At 45.3% G+C, this 18,386-nt stretch overlaps 1 pseudogene; it reads left to right on the top strand.

The window, feature by feature from the left end:
* Positions 1-7,823: 7,823 nt before the first annotated feature.
* LOC126475919 (5S ribosomal RNA) lies at positions 7,824-7,941 on the top strand (annotated as a pseudogene).
* Positions 7,942-18,386: the final 10,445 nt, after the last annotated feature.

The following is an 18,386-nucleotide window of genomic DNA, read 5'->3' as shown; positions in this document are numbered from 1 at the left end:
TTATTGCTATCTTATTTTTGATTTTTTTAAATTTCTTGTTGGCCTTCTGCCTTTAAAGGTCTATGGTAATATATTCTAGTACAGCACCTTGCGTATGTTGTTTTTTGAATTATTTTATTGCTATCTTAACTGGATTTTTATCTTGTTAAGATTTCTTGTTGGAGGCCTTCAGCCGTGAATGAGTTGCATTAGGAAAATATTTGGCTATGTGCCACTCTGGTTGTAAAGGTTATTAAATTACAATAAATGACAATTAGAAGCAGAAACTGACCCCAACCCTTGGCCCTTTCCACAATCCTATTACCTGTTCTGCCCAGTGGGTTTAACGGGCGTCTCTTACTCGGCCATTTCTGTATTAAAATATTCTTCACCCATGCCTCCAGCATGAGCCTGTGACACTCCAAAATGCAGTATGGGGTCCCCTGTTCGACCACAGGATGGGGCAGCCTGCCCTGAGTCACCGAGTGCAGCCGCCGCCGCGGTAGAGAGACACCAACTCGCTGGCTGCCTCCACAGTAACACCATCTGCACTGCCGTGCTGTCAATATCTTCGAAGCCAGAGGAGTCGCTGACAGCGGCATTCAAGTGATGCCACTCTCGGCCGCACTCTTTGTGCTGTCACCGAGCGAGGTGGCGCAGTGGTTAGACACTGGACTCGCATTCGCGAGGACGACGGTTCAATCCCGCGTCCGGCCGTCCTGATTTAGGTTTTCCGTGATTTCCCTAAATCGCTCCAGGCAAATGCCGGGATGGTTCCTTTGAAAGGGCACGGCCGACTTCCTTCCCTAATCCGATGAGACCTATGACCTCGCTGTCTGGTCTCCTTCCCCAAACAACCCAACCCTAACTTTGTGCTGTCAGCAATGCCAGACGTGTATTGTTTCGCATAGGAGGCAACTGTACTCCTCCACCAAACTCTTCCTTATGTACTGAGGCCGAGACCCAGAATACAGAAGTTAATTAAACAAATCTACTGTCGTCCTGATGTCTCATTTCACCCTCCAGGGCTGACAATCAAATGGTTCAAATGGCTCTAAGCACTATGGGACTTAATATCTGAGGTCATCATCCCCTAGACTTAGAACTACTTAAACCTAACTAACGTAAGGACATCACACACATCCATGCCCGAGGCAGGATTGGAACCTGCGACCGTAGCAGTAGCGCGGTTCCGGACTGAGGCGCCTAGAACCGCTCGGCCACAATGGCCGGCGGCTGACAATCCCTGGGGCATCTAACAACAGCAACAAAGGTGTTTTGCGTTCTCCATTTCAATAACTCAATTCAATTACAGCTGCGCAGTGTGATATTAGTTGACAGTACAGTGCTGCATATCCTGCAGCTCAAAAGCATTCGATGATGGCACCAGCAGACTGAAAAAGAAAGGGAAAATCGATGTGTTGCTGCCGTGTGCTTATTCAAGATTTAGGGCGTCTTTATCACGGTCTTGCGTGTACTGTGCAAAACTGTAGTCGTCATGCCAGACGAAGGTTACCCGTTCCTCGTGTGTCTCTCTGGTGTGTTTTTAGGCGATGTTTGTGTTTCAAATAATACATGACTCAGTTACTAAAACTGCTTTATGATTGCGATAAACGACATCCTGCAGAGTGTTATGAATTCATCTTGGGCGTGGACATGGGAGATAACAATTTCCTTTCACATTCAGTCATGAGTCTGCATTCCTTTTAAATACAGAAGAGAGCTGCAACAATGTATGAAACTGGGGAACACACCATCCACATGCCTTAATCAAGCACGTAACAGAGTCTGCAAAGCTTCAATGCTGTTTTATGCTGTTTCTTTAGAAAACATTTATGACCCATTCTTTTCTGCCGAAAAAGACGATTACAGTAATCTCTTACCAAGCTGAGTTGGAGATCCACGTTTTTCATTATTGGGACAGTATGTCGAAAATTGCATTTCCCAACATGATGGAGCACCGCCGCGCTGGCACCTGCTGCAACGATGGATCGGTCCTAAGGGGCACACAGACCTCGAACTGGCCTGCAAGGTCGTTTAACCTCATGGTATGTGAAAGACTGTTTATGTGTCTCCACTTGCAACAACTGTAGGAAAAGTGTGGTAATACATAGCTTTAAGCGTGCTTGAAATGCATACAGCGTGCATATAAATGGCACAACGTGGGTAGTCAACTTCAGTCATCGACAGCTGACCTGAAGGCGACTGACAGGTGCCCAGATGAAGCACCAAACATGAGAGTGAACAACGATCACAATCCCAGAACATCGTCGAGTATGTCACAAGAGATCTTGCTCTGATTGACCCTATATATTTTCCCAAGGTGATGAATGTTTTCCAGCATTAAAGTGGTTGTATGTTTCTGCTCCTATTTTTACACTTCCATTGACTGTACAGAATTTAGGATCTGGCGTATATATGCAGACTGAATCGAGGAAAGAAAATTTGTACCATGGCTGGGATTTGAACTCAGGTCTCCCGCTCACTTGGCAGATGCACTAAACACTACGCCACCCTGGCACTGTGGCTTTGCACAACTGCACTGTCTACCCTAGTACTCTGCTTTCCTCAATTCAAATTCCCATTTATGCCTCAGCCTACTTGATTTTCCCTCTCACCTCAAACAGCATTGCAGAGGCTCTCCAACTGTATTGGAATAGCACATCAGCATCGATTGAAATGGAGTATCCTGCCTGAAACACAGGCACAGGTACTTTAATAAAAAGAAACTGTATGGCTCCAGAGACTTTTTCAAGTCTCAGACATCTATGATGTACACAGGGTGGTCCATTGATCGTGACCGGGCCAAATATTTCACGAAATAAGCGTCAAACGAAAAAAACTACAAGGAACGAAACTTGTCTAGCTTGACGGGGGAAACCAGATGGCGCTATGCTTGGCCCGATAGATGGAGCTGCCGTAGGTCAAACGGATATCAACTGAATTTTTTAAATAGGGACCCCCATTTTTTATTACATATTCGTGTAGTACGTAAAGAAATATGAATGTTTTAGTTGGACCACTTTTCTCGCTTTGTGATGGATGGCGCTGTAATAGTCACATACAAACGGCTCACAATTTTAGACGAACAGTTGATAACAGGCAGGTTTTTCAAATTAAAATACAGAACGTAGGTACGTTTGAACATTTTATTTCGGTTGTTCCAATGTGATACATGTACCTTTGTGAACTTATCATGTCTGAGAACGCATGCTGTTATAACGTGATTACCTGTAAATACCACATTAATGCAATAAATGCTCAAAATGATGTCCGTCAACCTGAATGCATTTGGCAATACTTGTAACGACATTCCTCTCAACAGCGAGTGGTTCGCCTTCCGTAATGTTCGCACATGCATTGACAATGCGCTGACGTATGTTGTCAGGCGTTGTCGGTGGATCACGATAGCAAATATCCTTCAACTTTCCCCACAGAAAGAGATCCGGGGACGTCAGATCCGGTGAACGTGCGGGCCATGGTATGGTGCTTCGACGACCAATCCACCTGTCATGAAATATGCTATTCAATACCGCTTCAACCGCACGCGAGCTATGTGCCGGACATCCATCATGTTGGAAATACATCGCCATTCTGACATGCTGTGAAACATCTCGTAGTAACATCGGTAGAACATTACGTAGGAAATCAGCATACATTACACCATTTAGATTGCCATCGATAAAATGGGGACCAATTATCCTTCCTCCCATAACGCCGCATCATGCATTAACCCGCCAACGTTTTTCTGATGTTCCACTTGTCGCAGCCATCGTGGATTTTCCGTTGCCCAATAGTGCATATTATGCCGGTTTACGTTACCGCTGTTTGAGAATGACGCTTCGTCGCTAAATAGAACGCGTGCAAAAAATCTGTCATCGTCCCGTAATTTTTCTTGTCTCCAGTGGCAGAACTGTACACGACGTTCAAAGTCGTCGCCATGCAATTCCTGGTGCATAGAAATATGGTACGGGTGCAATCGACGTTGATGTAGCATTCTCAACACCGACGTTTTTGAGATTCCCAATTCTCGCGCAATTTGTCTGCTACTGCTGTGCGGATTAGCCGCGACAGCAGCTAAAACACCTACTTGGGCATCATCATTTGTTGCAGGTCGTGGTTGACGTTTCGCATGTGGCTGAACACTTCCTGTTTCCTTAAATAACGTAACTATGTGGTGAACGGTCTGGACTCTTGGATGATGTCATCCAGGATACCGAGCATTATACATAGCACACACCTGTTGGGCATTTTAATCACGATAGCCATACATCAACACGATATCGACCTTTTCCGCAATTGGTAAACGGTCCATTTTAACACGGTTAATGTATCACGAAGCAAATACCGTCCGTACTGGCCGAATGTTACGTGATACCAATTACTTATACGTTTGTGGCTATTACAGCGCCATCTATCACAAAGCGAAAAAAGTGGTCCAACTAAAACGTTCATATTTCTTTACGTACTACACGAATATGTAATAAAAAATGGGGGTTCCTATTTTAAAAAACGCAGTTGATATCCGTTTGACCTATGGTAGCGCCATCTAGCGGGCCAGCTATAGCGACATTTGGTTTCCCCCTTCAAGCTAACGAGTTTCGTTCTTTGTACTTTTTTCGTCTGATGCTTATTTCGTGAGATATTTGGCCCAGTGACTATCAATGGACCACCCTGTTTATGCAGACCGAAGTGTGGGCTGAAGTGTGACTGGGAATTTGGACTGAGGAGGGAGGCGTGCTAGGATAGGCCGTGCAGTTGTGCAAAGCCACTGTGCCAGAGTGGGGTAGTGGTTCTCCGGCACGGTTAACTCAGCGTGTTCGGTCAGAGGGTTAGCTGCCCTCTGTAATAAAAAAAATGAGTTAATTGATCAGCGATGAACTGAAACGGGTGTCTTGCGACGTCCACCATGAGCTGAAGCAACGAACAAACACGAATAAAATGAGATTTAAAAAAAAATGGTGGTTAGTGCACCTGCCTAGTGACCACTAGACTCGGGTTCGAATCCCGGATTTGGTTCAAATTTTCATTTGTCACTTGGGTCTGCATACGTACATAATAGATGTTTGAGATTGGAATCGGTCTCTGGAACCATATAGTTTCATTTGATTTAGCACACGACTTTCGTCAGGAACACCGACTTTCGTATGACTAGGTGTGTCCATGAAAGAGCAAAAATTTAGGTTCAGCTCTACGTGAATTTTATAACTTGGTGCCACTAAATGAACTGTACCATCCACAAGAGATCTTGCAGAAAGCACATTTCCTGCCTTGACAAGTATAAAAACATCTAAAAGGACTACTCACAGAGCAGAACGACTTTCACGCTTGGTGCATGTCACGGCAGAAAAAGCTATCTTTTAGTTCAAGAATACTGCAACACCCCTTGAAATGTCGCAGCGAAATTCATTCAGATAGAAAGAGAAACGGATTCGCAGATCATGAAGTAAAAGTAGAAGAACTTTCCCATGACGATAGGTCAGATCCACCTAAAGTTGCTGGAGAAACAGGACCAGATAATAGCAAAAGTGAGATCAGCAGTAAGGCCAATGGAAAATGGAAAAGCGGAAGGATCAGAAGCCATGCATTCTGAATGCCTTAATTTTTTGATGGAGGCTAAACAGAATGGTTGACTATTCAATAAAACGTATAATTCAGTCATCATTCCTCGAATATGTCTTCACTCAGAGTTCGTAACCCTGCCAAAAACAAGAAGTTGGCTAGTGATTTCAGAATAATAACTTTTATGAACCATCTCCTGAAAATATTTCTAAAAATTATTGACAATAGAGTCGACAATGGTTGTGAAGAACAAATAGCACCTACACAGTTCGGCTCCAGAAATGCTGTCCGTACTCGAGACGCTCCGTTCTCCATTCAAACTTACTCCAGAGGCGTGGAGACATGAAATGTTTTATTGACTATTAAAAGGCTTGTACAATATTAAAAGATGGCAGAAGTGTTAAAAAGTAATGAGATAGGTGACAAAGATCTCCGAATGATCATTAATCTGTGTTGGAATCAATATGCCGTCGTGAGAATAGAAAATAAGAAATTTGACAATTGAAGATATGCCGAGGAGTGAGACAGGACTGTACTTTGTTGACACTGATACTTAATCTTTATTCGGATTTTGTCCTCAAAGAAGCCCTTCAAAATGTCGAAGAAAGAATGGTCTAGAATGGAGCGAAGCTGAACAATATCGGCTACGCTAGTGATACTGTAATATTTGCTGACAGCTTAAATAGTCTTCAACATTTTATCTCTCGAATCAAAGAAAGTAATGAGCATTATGGCCTAGAAGTCAAAAACAAAATTATCAGTTGTCAGCATGAAAGGCATACCCGCTGTCATAAAAAAAATAATGTTAAATTTACTGAGTAAATAAAAAAATTCACATACCTGGGAACCAACATAACTCGCAAGAAATTAAAGTCCGTGTTGAAAAAGCCAGAGCCTCGTTTTGTAAAATTACTAATGTGTTTAAGAGCCGTCATCTTCCAATAGAAACAAAACAAAGTTTTCAGCGTTGTTACATATTTCACATTCTTTTCTATCGAGCTGAGACGTGGACTTTGGCCGAGAGAATGTGCAGACGACTTTAGACATTTGAGATGTGGTTCTACAGGAGAATGGTAAGAGTGCTATGGACAGATGAAACTGCTATCAAGGATATGTCCGCAAAATGAAGAAAGGTGAAGAAGTCCTGAACACTGTAAAATTCAGAAAATTACAATACCTTGGACATGTGATATGAAATGGAAACAGTATAAGCCGCTGCCGAACATTCTTGAAGGAAAGATAATTGGTAAAAAGAGGACAAGGATGAAACGCAAGATCTGGGTTCTAAAACTTAAGGACATGGACTTCACATATGAGCGGGGAACTTTTTTGACCAATCAAGGGTGATATAGGTATGATAGCCACTAATAACCGAAATGGACGGGCAATAGAATAAGAAGGGGAAAAGAACTGCAGTGTGGTAAGTTTGTACTTAGTACAGCTTTTCGTGCGATTTTTTTTCTGCATTAATGCGCCTTAACTTTTTTGTTTGGATACTCTGTCCTGTAAGAAACGGACTAAATTATTTTTATAGCCAACTACATTTCAAAAGGTCAGAATATTCTTAATAGAGTATTTTTATATGGCGTACACATTTGTGAATACGTTTACTTCAGTCTTATCAAATACATGTTGCGACAATATTAATACCTTGTATATATCAGAGACAAACGAGTGTAACTATAGGTTAGTAAAGCACTTCGTCTGGGGAGTTATTCACGTGAGTACTTAAAGAAATCCGCTAAATTTCGATTACGCGATAAGTCACACAAGTCTGAAGGTTGTAAATTCAACAAAATACTTAGGGATTACAGTTACAAATAATCTAAATTGGAACGATCACATAGATAATGTTGTGGGTAGAGCAAACCAAACACTGCGAGTCACTGGCAGAACACTTAGAAGGTGCAACAGGTCTACTAAAGAGATTGCTTACACCACGTTTGTCCGCCCTATTCTGGAGTTTGCCGTGCGGTGTGGGTTCCGCATCAGGTGGGAGTGACGGATGAAATCGAAAAAGTTCAAAGAAGGGTAGATCGTTTTGTGTTATCGCGAAGTAGGGGAGATATTGCCATAGACGTGATACATAAGCTGGAGTGGCAGTCATTAAAACTAAGGCGTTTCTCGTTGCGACGGGACCTTATGAAATTGCAGTCACCAGTTTTCTCCTCTGATTGCCAAATCATTCTGTTGCCACCCACCTACATAGGGAGAAATGATCATAACGATCAAATAAGAGAAATCAGGGCTCGCATAGAAAAATTTAAGCGCTTGTTTTTCCCGGCAACGGCATTGCCGCAGTGGATACACCGGTTCCCGTCAGATCACCGAAGTTAAGCGCTGTCGGGCGTGGCTGGAATTTGTATGGGTGACCATCCGGGCCGCCATGTGCTGTTGCCAGTTTTCGGGGTGCACTCAGCCTCGTGATGCCAATTGAGGAGCTACCCGACCGAATAGTAGCGGCTCCGGTCAAAGAAAACCATCATAACGACCGTGTGATTGGTGTGCTGACCACACGCCCCTCCTATCCGCTTCCTCAGCTAAGGATGATACGGCGGTCGGATGGTCCCGGTGGACCACTTGTGGCCTGAAGCCGGAGTGCTTTTGTTTTTCCCGCACTCCGTTCGAGAGTGCAACGTGAAAGAGACAGCTTGAAGTTGGCTCACTGAACCCTCTGCCAGACACTTTATTGTGAATAGTGGAGTAATCACGTAGATCTAGATGTAGATGTGTAGATGAGTTACTGAGAGGTTTCTGTTGTTCATCATTGTGTCAGGAGGCCTGGGGGACTACGGCCATTCACTATTGTAAGAAAGTGAAAAACCTACAGCCGTTCTTAAGATGTCATTTATTGTGTAGCTACCAGTTCCGGCTCTTCAGTGCACCGTGTTCAGGCCTTAGTTGATACTGAACGTGTTATCACGATCAATATATACGATGCATTAGTGGCCAACATAACCCGTTTACGCAGACTACCTGTAACTGTGATGTCTCTTCAGCCATCAACTGTCAACTGTTGACGACTGAGTTGACGGCTGATGGTGGGAGAGACATCCACAAATAACGGGCAAAAATGTCTACCTTGTTTATAAATTGAATGGATTTAAAAAATAAATATAATAGCGAAATAAAAAGTGAAAATTAAAAAATACCTGCCACTAAAATAAAATTTAAGTCCAGTGTGTCGCTATGGAGGCTTCTTCATCGTGGCTTCATACACTGAATGAAACGGATACAGTGTGTATTTTCTGTCACGTTAAACACACCAAACTAATCGTTCTCTCTGGAAGTAATGCGCCATTGGGAAGCAATGTATTCTTGAAACCTAAAATATTTTCTATAAACACCTCTCCTAGGAAATTATTAACTTGTTCTATACTACGATAAAAAACAAGTTTCTTTTAAAATATGAATCCTTTTGGAAGTTAGGTATCTTCTTTGAACGACAAAATTAACAAAACAAAAGTCTGTTCGGAATTTAATTAAGTGAAAAAAAGTTAAGTTTTTCTTGATAAGTTAAAATCTTTGAGGACATCTGATGTCTTGTTAGAGCGAGAAAAAATTCTGAAACTCAACATTTGAGCCGTGTTCATACAAGCAAAGACGAGCGCTGTCACCTAAACGTCTGATCTCTTCGCTAAGACTGATAGAATCAGTTCAAGGAAATTTCTGTGTCTGCGGTAGCAGATACGAAACGCGAACGATATTCCTCAGTCTGTTTTTAATGGGTAAAAACAATAAAAAAGAACATTGCTGATGTCGACAAAGTAATCGAAACAAGACACGATTTTAGGAAGAAAGCAAGTATGAATCCTGCTTCGAATCTTACAAAAGAAGAATAACGATATAAAATGTTTTTCTTACAAGTCTCTCGCTCGAGAAAATCCACCAAAGAAGAGACGGAAACAAATCCACTAGAGAGTGGTCGGCACAGAATTACCAGAAAACTGTCCAGGGGGGCCAGATCACCGTTACACGACATTCTTACGTCACAGTCCGCAAATACCACTTCTGACAATCCAGAACTACCAGCAGATGAGGCACGTGGATGTTGCGGCTGGGATGGCCGATCCCTGCCTACTAGCCTTTTTTTGTGGTATATGGAAATACGGCGTCACCGATGGATCACGATCTTACTGTCTTGGAGTAAGGTAAAAATGTTCTATCCTACAATGATGTCATACTAAGGACATCATTGGTGCGCACGTTGAAGGTGTGGCGGTCGGACTTGAAGACCCATACCACCCTCCGACGGTGGAAGTACAAGGTGGGAGGCAAAAGGTAACACAACGACATTCTGTATGGATATAGGTGGTCATATTATGGTCGACACATATCCAGTGGCTGTATCAAAACTGAGATGTCATTAGTGGCCATAACAGAGCTATCGTTAGCCATGGTCTGAATCTGATTCCTCAAGGATGGTGAGAGGAACAGGGTGGCGGTGCCGATGTCGGGGAATCGTGGTAGCAATGTTTTGTAAGCCAGTGACCGTGTCGTGCAGGGCACCCTCATTTTTATAGAGGCGCCTAACATTCTCTCGAATGGATGTCTTCAGAGTGAGCATGTTTGTCACTCAGGGAGCCATAGGTGAGGGAACAGTGGACAACCATCCAGTACAGTCGGAGGTAGGTTTCTAGGTTCAGTTCCCTCTGTTGAACATTGGGTACAACGCTTTTATCAGCTTCTGTCCTCTTTGGATGACGTATTCTGCAAGTCTGTGGAAGAGCAGTTTTTTATCCATCCGGACACCTATATATTTGGTATTGGGGGACCATGGGACCCAGACGCCTGCAATAGTGATATTGCAGTGGAAGACTGGACACCGTTTAGTGAAGTAGACTGCCGTAGTTTTGGCGGCATTTAGGGCAATCTTGTTTGAACGTCGCCAGGTCACTGTGGCGCCCACCTGCTTCTGGAGAAAAGCAGCGAGCTAGTCCGTGTTGCGGCCGGTCGTATAGAGCGCATTCCGTCGGCGCATTGCGGCAGGTGGCCGTGTGGGGTGACTGGCATATCATTAAAATAAATGTTAAAGAGGATGGGAGACAACACAGAGGTTAGAGGGGTACCCATCGACATGTGACGTAAGCTCGAGCATTTTCTTTGCTGAATAACCAAGAAGGTTCGGTCATGGAGGAAATTATCCATGGTCTTGACATAGATGTTGAGGATGGTCGTCAGTGTCAGCATTTTTTACACAAGATTGATCTGCCAGATCTTGTCATACGCGATTTGCAGGTCCAGGAAAACCGCTGGTGTCGACATGGTGGAGTTAAAGCCCTTGCTGACATGTTCTGTGATCCTAAGAACTTGGAGTTCGGCTGACAGGTGTGAAGCGAGGCCAAACTGTTCTGGACAGATTGTCCCAGCCACTGCCAGAGGCTGAGAAATGCAGTGGACGATCAAAGGTTCTAGAACCTTTGCCATGGTATTCAGAAGGCTAATGGTCTTATTTTTAGTAGGGACTGTAGGATCCTTTGAGGGCTTGGGGATGGCAGTCAGTTTGGCCTGCTTCCACTGTGGGGGGAAAAAGGTCGTTTGTGAGACAGCTGGTAAATAAGACAAGTGGCTTGCATGGGAGCCAGTGGAGGTGTTTGTTTAAGATGCCATCCAAACCTGAAGCCGACTGCCCACATTTCCACCAGAGTATCCGTTGAATTTCCGCTGGAGATGTAAGCTGAGGGGCAGTCTGAGGTTGAAAAGTGGCAACTACTACTACTAATACTACGTGATCAGGCCCAGTGGACCGCACACGTCTACAAGTTTCCTCCTCTACTGTATTCTGTCCATTGCTGCTATCCGCCATTCGTCCACATCTATTGACACTTCGTTTAAATCTTCCATCCCTCCAACGCTTCTTGGGTCTCCCTGGCGGTCTCTTTCCTGTAGGTGTGAAATCCAGGAGCTTCCGAGGCCATCTGTGATCCTCCATCCAGGCCACATGGCTGGCCCACTGCATTCGTTTGGCTTTGACAGTTCCTGCTATTTTGGGCTGCTGGTATAGTTCCTCAAGCTCTTGGTTGTATCTGATCCTCCATTTCCCTTATCTGCATCCAGAACCGGACCAAAGATCTTCCGAAGCACTTTTCTCTCCAAAACAAGGAGCTTATGGAAGTCCTGTTTCCGGATACTCCATGTCTCACAGCCATATAGAACAACAGGCTGGATCAGGGTTTTGTACAGTCGAATCTTGAACTGTCTGGAGAGAGATTTGGACCGAAGCAGTTGTGCTAGGCTGTGGTAAGATCGGTTTCCTGCTTGTATTCTGGCATTGATCTTTGCTTCACATGACGAGTTCTCAGTGAAAAGTGCCCCTAGGTATTTGAATTCTTGCACTCTCTTGTAGGAATGGTCCCCAACCTGCAGTGATTGTAGATGATCAGCAGTCTGACAATGTCCATGCGTCATAACGAGGTACTCTGTCTTGGCTTCGTTTATGTTTAGCCCAAATTTGCTGACAGCCTCCTTTAGTGCTTTGGTCATTTGCTCCAACTCCTCTTCCGACCTAGAGAGTAAACAGATGTCGTCTCCATAGGCTAAGTATGCCAGTCTCTTTCCTTCGATTTCAATCCCTTCGTTCTCTTGGAAGGTCTCACGTACGATCTTCTCGAGGGCAAAGTTGAACAGGATAGGGGACAACCCATCTCCTTGCCTGAGTCCTGTCACAATTTCAAACTCCTCAGTTACGCGATTTCCCATCTTCACTTTGCACGTGTTTCGTTCAGACAGATATTTATCAGATTGATGAGTTTCTCTGCTATGCGAAACTCCCTTAAACAGTTGAGCAGGCTCTTGCGATGTATGCAATCATAGGCCTTCTGAAAATCAACGAATAAAATATGCAAATGTTTACCATATTCACCCAGTTTCTCAGTGAGCTGCCGGAGACTGAAGATGTGATCTACTGTTGACCATCCTGGCTAGAAACCTCCCTGGTACTCCCCAATCACCGATTCTGCCACTGGCTGAATTCTATGTATGAGGCAATTGGACAGGATCTTATAGCAGACGTTAAGCAGGGCGATTCCTCGATAGTTGTCACATTTCAGTTTGTCGCCCTTCTTATGTATTGGACAAATCAGAGCTGTTTTCCATTCTCCTGGTAGTTCTTCTTCGGTCCATATTGCCTGTATCAGTCGGTGTATTTGTTCTGCACGTTTCTCTCCTCCTGCCAGGATCATTTCAGCCTGTATTCCATCTTCACCTGGACTCTTATTCTGTTTAAAGTGTCTGATTCTGGTTTTTATCTCGTCCAGGGTAGGTGGGGGATAGTCTGCATCGGCTGTAATTGGGTACTGGAAATCAAACTGCAGTTCTGGTTCATCACAATTTAGCAGCTGTCGAAAGTACTCTTTCCATCTCTCAGATATGTCCCTATCGTTTGTCAGGTACTTATCACGGGAATCTTTGACAAATTTCTGCTTGGCCTTGTGTCCTTTGCAGAGGTACTTCACCCTCAGAAACATTTCCCTAGTCTTTAGTCTTCTGAAGCCTGTTTCTGCTTCAGTGATGATATTCCTCATGTATTTCCTCTTTGCTCTTCTCACAATTGCTTGTGTAGTCTTTCGGACCTCCTCAAATTGTGCTTTGGCCTTTGCCAGATTTGTCCCCTTCAGCCATTTGTTCCTGGCTTCCTTTCTCCTTTCCAGGGGATCTGCACATTCCTTTCCAAACCAGATCTTCTTGCCCACTGGGTTTCCCGAGAGTGTTTCCTTTGCTGTATCCCTAACTGAGCTCTGGATGTTTCCCCACATTAGTTCGAGGTCCTGATTCGCGTCCATTTCACTGAGTGCTTCAAAGCGGTTACTAAGTTGCAACTGGTATCTGGTCTTCGTTGCCTCATCTTTCAGTTTCTCTACATGGTACCTTTCCACTCTTTTTAACTTAGGCCCCGTTCTTCCTTTACACTGTATGTTTAAACGGCCTCTGACCAGGAAATGGTCACTCCCACCTTCGGCTCCCCGCGCTGTCTTAACGTCTAACACCCATCTCTTGGCTCTGAGATCAATGGCAACATGGTCTATTTGATTTACAGTTCTCCCATCTGGTGATACCCAGGTTCCTTTATGTATGTTTTTCCGCTGGAAGTTTGTGCTGGAGATGAACAACCCTAATGATGTAGCGAAGCTGATGAACCTAACTCCATTGTCATTGCTTACGTTGTGTAGACTGTGCCTACCTGTTGCGTCTTGGTATATTTGTTCTTTCCCAACCTTGGCATTCAGATCACCAAGGAGGATCCTCAGGTGTCCATTTGGTAGAGCGTCCTTCACTGCCTCTAGCTGTGCATGGAACTCGTCTTTCATTTCACATTCACTCTCCTCCATGGGAGCATGACAGTTCACAAAAGTGGCAGCAACCGTCAGAATATCGCATTCATCCTGGAGTTCATCAAGCGTAAGGCCCTGGATGAGCAATTGATTCTGGTCCACAAACGCACTGGCCAGAGTTTCTACCACACGGAGGGCATCATAAGTTAAGCCATGCACTTTGCAGATGGGATGGTTGGTCTTCACTGCAGAGTGCTGTAGGGCTCAGATAACAGCCCATTCGGATTTATGTTGGAGGAGAATAGCGGACATATTGTCCTCCCATTGTCCTGTTTTCCAATCGACAAAGCGGTGGCAGAATTCACGTTGGTGATGACACTTCATGTGATGCTTATCCCAAGGATCACGTAACTTTTCCACCACCTGTGGTAGCAGTTCTTCTCGATTTTGAGTTCGTGCAGTAGGGGAGGCGTATCATCCAGAGGGTCAAAGCCCTTGGGACAGAGGAAGTAGAGGCCTTCATCGCCTTCTGAATTTTTGTGCTTAGGCAATCAACAGCACTAACCAGATAGACAGGCGTTGTCAGGCTGAGGTGTTGCCAAGTCGTGTTGTTCATGATCCTAGAAAATTTGTCCCAATCCATGATGGTCAAGGTAGAACGGATGTCTAAAGACAGAACGACGTTGGTTAGTTGTAGGAGCACAGGGTCATGGTCAGAGGCCAGTTTGTGGAGTGTTTCCAACGAAAATTGCACCACAATGTTCTTGAAATTGGCCACATCCAGAATGTCCAGCTGGCAGTCAGAGTGGAATTGTATATGGGGGGGGGGGGGGGGGGGAGGCATAGACTGACAGCACCAGACGATCATCCAGGTCAATGAGGTGTCCACCCTTGGGATTAGCAATGCGAGAATATCAAGCTGGATGCTTGGCATTGAGATCTTCCCCAACAATGAGTTTGTCAAATGATGTCATGGTCCGCTTCAAGAAGTGGGAATTTGGGCTCAAATATGCCACAGCAGAAATAATAGCACCAAGGTGGGTAGAAACAGTGACTGCCGTAGCCTCTATATGTTCTAGTCGTTGGAGAACCTCATGATTATGGACAAGTGTCTTATGTAGGAACATGCCATGCCCGCACCTCAGCGATGGAGTTGGTCAGTGCGATAGCAAACCATGTTGCAGAGACGAAAACCGTAGGTGGGTTTCAGGTGGGTTTCTGAGACAAGTAAAATGTCCACATGATGGTCATAGAGGAAAGTGTTCAGTTCACTATTGATACCTTTAATGCCATTGGCATTAAAAATACAGACAACTAGATCCTAACGAGGCTGATGATTGTGTGGTGGGCAATTCACCATTATAAGAAAATCTGTGTGAGCCCATCAACAAGGGCGATGACCTTGGTGAGCTTCTCCTCTGACTAATGGATCTTTTGAGCTATTTCACGAATGACATCCCTGATGTGGGGCTGCATGAACAAAGAGATGACCTAGAGGATCTCTCTCATGTCATCCCGGAAAGAAGCATCTGTGTTCACCACTGGAGGAATATCCCGGGTGGACTGGTGGGCCCTAAGGCAGGCAGGACGATCGTGGTGGCTGGTGGAGAAGGTGCCGCAGTGGAGGGCTGTGGCACTACAACAGGTGGGTGTGAGGAGGGTGCAGACAGTCTTTCAGTTTGGTGTGCATTGGTATTTATTCACTGAAGACACATGAGCAGAAGGAGACAGCTGCAGCAGCAAATGTGGTCATAGGAGATGGAGCCCCCACCAAGGAAATGGTTGGAGTCCCACAATGGTGGGGGTGACCGATTTGTCCTTGGTTTCCTTCTTGGAGGGTGGGAAGATTTCATAGCCTCCTGGTACGTAGGGCAACCCTTCCAGGAATCATGATGGTGGGGATCGTGAGAGGCGCCCAAACAGCAGGCACATGTGGGTTTTTTCTGAGGCTGGGAGTTTGCAGTCCTCTGACACATGCAGGCAGGCACACTTGACACACTGAAATGGCAGTGAACAGTAATTGCCAGTGTGTCGCAAATGTTGACACCGACAGGAGATGGAGGGGTCATTGCGGCCTTCATATGATTTAGTATGCACCTTGGTGCACAGGAGAAACCTGATTTGGTAAATGCATTCAACATCCTCCCTCCTAATAAGGGACATAACATGGGTGGGCGTAGGGATTGTTTTCTGGGTCTCATGGTCCCTCTTGTTGTATTGGTGGACCAAAGGGTCCAGGAACTTGAGACAGAGTAATTCATCCCTGACGTCCATTTCTGTAACTTCGCAGGGAAGGTCTTTGATGAAGATTTTTGTTCTTGTGTCGCCAGAAGCCTGACGAGTGTTGTAGTACATAACCCATGACTTCACAAAATTGAGGATTTGTAGATAATGAACCTTTGTGTCAAGCAGGTACTTGACGTGGTCTTTCTGGTAAACTGCCCACAGTTGGCCTGCAGTAAGGTGTTGCAGTTCATTGTTCAGTTTAATGTATTTCATGGGATCTTCTCCTTCTTTGGTGGTGGTGGCAGTGGATTTTGAGAAGTGGAGGTTGGAAGGGGGCCCATGTCCTGGTCTATGGCACCAACAGGTGCGGCTGCTCCATGTGTGGAGGCATCTGAATCCGAATCATGGCCGCTGAAATGGGTGCGAGCAGAAGCCTGCTTAGATTTTCAACCATGGGGGGGACCAACAGGTTCGGAATCCCCAGAAGGTCCATTGGGTCAACGAGATGGTGTAGACGAAACAGCACCCGATGGGGTGTCCAAGTGGGAGTTGGTTGTATCAGTGCTGGGGGTCGACATGGCTTGACCATCACTGGATGAGAGGTCAAACACCAGGCGGCCATGGGAATCGTCAGATGATGAAGAGGAAGATCGGTCCCTCATGCGAGGCTGTGGGCAGGTTTCACGTAAATCGGTATCACTGTCAGTAATGACTGGTGACTTGTGGCAGGAGATACAATGTGCTCTGCCATTAGCGTGTTGGCTGATGTCAGTATCAGTGCTTCTAGCACCTTGCCGGGACTGCCGTCGAGCGGCCGGTGTCACATTGCCGCATGAAGGGGCAGTGGAAGAGTCGCCTAGCCACAGATTCCAGTCCTTGGCCCTGTTCATGCTTTGTTTCGGCTCGACTGACATACTCAGGCCGCTGGCAGGCGAAATACACTAACGCCTGTCGCCTATAAAGGCCCAGTACAACGGGACGAGTACGAAAAAAGCAACGCTGCCTTAGAAGGCGAAAGACAAATCAACATCGGCTCAGACACTATGACTGAACAACGCTGAGCAACACTCGTGACCGTAACGAACAACGCACACGTACTCGCATGTAAACACTGTCAGGGCTACTAACCAGCGGTGAGCCGGCTTATAAGATCAGTTGGCGGATGGATCCTCTGGGACTATTTTCGACCAGGTGAGTGGCATAGGAAAATAGTCCTCTGGCGGAGCTGTCGATCCGCCCTGCTCGGGTAGCAGGCCCTGGTAGCCGTTGGCTGATAAATGAGGCTGTGTTTTCGTCTGCGGCAGCAGCCTCGATCGTACCGTAAGCATCTACTTTGGTTTTATCGCTGTGATGAAGGCATCCCTCATCTCTGTTGTGTCATGCGAAACGCTGATGTAGCAGGCGGACGGGACGTACGCTGCAGAAATTGCGGGATTTTCTCTCGTACCGAAGACCAAATTTGTTTTTGGTCTGCCAGTGTTGGCTGAGTAGGTATATGCGAAAATCTAACACATCTGGAGTCGTGGCATACAGCGTGTAGCATGTAAAACGACCTGCCGGACATAAATAACTGCTGTGCTTAGCTTTGGGGAAGAGTATGGAGCCTGGCAGCAAGATGTCTGTGATTTGAATGGTGTGGGACACTGTCCTGTCGAAGACTCAGTTCAAAATTTATTCTGTGTTCTTTGTTGAGGGGGGACAATTTCAGGTAACACATCTTATCATTTGGATCGGGCATCTGTAGGTAGCGTAGGATATTAGCGCAAACCAGTGTGCAATCGCAAGCCACGTATTTTTCTTCGAGTGGCGTGATACGATTCCTGTAATAGGCGATGGTATATCTAAGCAGCCCTCTTCTGGAAAAGCCAGTCTTCAATATATGTGCTCTCTAGATAATATAGCGGTACATGTTCACGCTTTTGCTTATATTGGCAATATCTACTGACAGAGTCGTATTTCGTGTGTGTGACAGCTGGTAAAGTCGCTTTGTGACAGTGTCCTCGTTGGCTGATAAGTATTTTCCGTGATGGCCGCAGGCATATAGCCAAAGCACGAATTCCTTGGTTGTTCAGGCTGAGGGCTCCCATGACACATGTCGTCGCTGTTGTTTTGAAGGATACCTTAAAAATATTCAGCTTCTAAATGTATCAGGCAGCCGCTGCCAAAAGTGATTGGACCGCCCTTGTTGGCACTGGCAAGATGGCGGCAACGTGTTGCAGTTTGGATAGAGTGTAAGGGCTGACGAAAAAAGTCCTCTATAGACGACCTAGTTTTCTCATATTTCGTGCACGCAAGAATGCTTTTATACAGGGTGATTATAATTAAACTTTCAAATCGCTGTAGAAACAA

The sequence above is a fragment of the Schistocerca serialis genome, chromosome 4 (genome assembly GCF_023864345.2).
Source record: "Schistocerca serialis cubense isolate TAMUIC-IGC-003099 chromosome 4, iqSchSeri2.2, whole genome shotgun sequence".
Taxonomy (NCBI): domain Eukaryota; kingdom Metazoa; phylum Arthropoda; class Insecta; order Orthoptera; family Acrididae; genus Schistocerca; species Schistocerca serialis.
The sequence above is the reverse complement of the archived record's forward strand: the minus strand, read 5'-3'. Positions and strand labels throughout refer to the sequence as shown.